General features: G+C 37.0%; 1 protein-coding gene across 1 annotated transcript in view; it reads right to left on the reverse strand.

Annotated features, from left to right (window-relative positions):
- The window catches only part of chrnb4 (cholinergic receptor, nicotinic, beta 4 (neuronal)), an 8,637-nt gene that overhangs the window by 5,553 nt on the left and 801 nt on the right, over positions 1–2,283 (reverse strand). The gene's annotated exons all lie outside the window — the stretch shown is intronic.

Genomic DNA, 2,283 nt, shown 5'->3' on the forward strand with positions numbered 1-2,283 from the left:
AAGCGAGATAAATGAGGATTGCTTCAGTCACACTGCTTGTTTAGTTTTTAAGGAAGGTAGAATTACACATCTGTGGGTTTGCTTTAAGCAAACATGAAGCAAAAGCACAATTATTAACACCCAAATATGTAAACTAGGAAGGTTGTGGGTTACTGGAAATTACATAAAAATGTCACAAAGTCCCAAAAAGTCATTTCCCAAAAAGGTAATTACATTTTGTAGAAGGGCAGATATTTTCACAACATGTTAATAACTGTGCTTTTGTAACAGCTTTGCTTAAAGCAAACCACAAATCTGTATTTTAAGTAAAAATAAACTATGAATTCCAACACATGAACTCAGCCTTCTCTCCTATTCCTGATAAATAATGTCTAAGTAAAGTGTGAAGGCAAGGCTGATTAAAACAGATGGTCAGTTCTCTTCTGAAGCAGAGCAGATACGTGTAATACTACCTCGTCTATTTCCTTTACTAGCAGCTGGTTATTGATGTCCCCACAAAGTTTGGAGTTGCTGACTTGACTTATGTGTGGCGAATGCTCTAGTAAAGCAAGACTTGTACTAATGTGCTCATTGAAGAAAACTTGTTACTTTTATCACTAACTACAAGGGCAAAATTCAAGGTTCAAATAGTAAATCTTTGCATTGATTTTTCATAAAATGTAGTCAGATATTAATAAAAGCCACAAAAATATATCTGCCTAAACTGATAGCTTTCAATGGCTGGTAATTCATCGAACACACTGACTAATCATTAACATTCAGGGCTAGAAAAAGTATTTGCACTTCTGTGCTGATTACTTCTTCTAAGGCTTATTGGGAGTTCGGTTTTTCACAGCACTTTAGAAGACGCATTATAGGGATACACAAAGCTGGAAAGGCTACAAAAGCTGTTCTAAAGACCTGAGCATTCAGTTATTGACAGTTAGATAAATGCTCTACAAATGGTATTCTCCTTAGGAGATCCTAAGGAGCAAAGATCACACCAAATGTGAAAAAACAGTAGCAGCAAAAAAAATCAATAAAACCTCGAATGAAAGACTGCCACACTAGTCTTAAAATAATAAAAAAACAGTTTTAAAACTTTACACCTCTTAACAAGATGGCAGACACTTATCTGGAAATTTAACTGACACAACGTCGCCAATGAGAGCAATGAGACAAAGTTTCAATTTTCTTTGGAGGAAAAAATGTGCACCACATCATGGTGGAACACTTCATGATTTGGGATTTCTTTGTTATCCTGTTCCAGTTCAACATTTTTAGGTGAATGTCAGGGCAGCAGTTCATGACCTGAAACTCAGTGTGGGTAATGCAACAAGACAATGAGCCTAAAACAGAATGATGGGGGAAAAAATCCATATTTTGGAATAGTAAAATCAAAGCCCTGACCCGACCTTAATCCAACTGAGATGCTGAGGGCTGACCTAACAAGGGCTGTTAAAACATCCTAGAAACACAGCTGCACTAAACAGCACTGTAGTGACATATTGTCCAAAATTCCTCTCAAAAATCTCATAAACAGGTATAGGAACATCTAATTAGGGTCATTTTTGTTAACCTAAATTGCAAATAAACAGATAGACCTGTAGAAAAGATTTAGGTATATGTCTCGTAAAAAATTACTAATAAATAAGCCCACTTTTACACTTTTCTTATGCAATATTATTCTAAGAATTAAGTATAAATTAATTGACTTTTGTCCTGAAAATTCAGAAAGTCTCTTGCTGTTGTTACATGATGTGTTTAATAACGATACTGAGAGCACAAGGGTACATGGTTTATTAGTTTAGGCACTTTATGTGTAGCCAGTTCAGCAATCCTGATAATTTCAGACTTTTTCTTGCAGCTATGGTGTGCGGTTTTAGAAACAGTATCCAGCTGTGTGTGTCATCATCAACTCACAGACTCCTGCAGCTTTGCGAGGTGTGGCGTAATATCAGTCTATCCCCCACAGGTCAGTAAATAATGCCATGACTGTGCCTTTATCAGACACTCACCAAGATCCTATTCACCACAGCAGGACTTCCATACCACCACTGAGCAGATGGTATGTCGTTCAAAGTTCTTGGAAGCCAGACTCAAACAAGTTCCCTCTTCCTCAGACCTAAAGACTGCTTGAGCCAGACCAACTGTAGGCAGCTGCTGTGAATAGCATCTAAAGTGTGTATGTGCATGCAGGTTTAATATGGGAAATTAATAGTGTTGACGCTACACTGATTGAAAATGAGGTCAGGCATGTTAAACAAATTTGTAAGCTGTTTTGGAGTTGATAAAGGTCATTTG

This window comes from Pundamilia nyererei, unplaced genomic scaffold (genome assembly GCF_000239375.1).
Source record: "Pundamilia nyererei isolate P.nyererei 1_Seehausen unplaced genomic scaffold, PunNye1.0 scaffold00025, whole genome shotgun sequence".
In the NCBI taxonomy this organism is placed as follows: Eukaryota; Metazoa; Chordata; class Actinopteri; order Cichliformes; family Cichlidae; genus Pundamilia; species Pundamilia nyererei.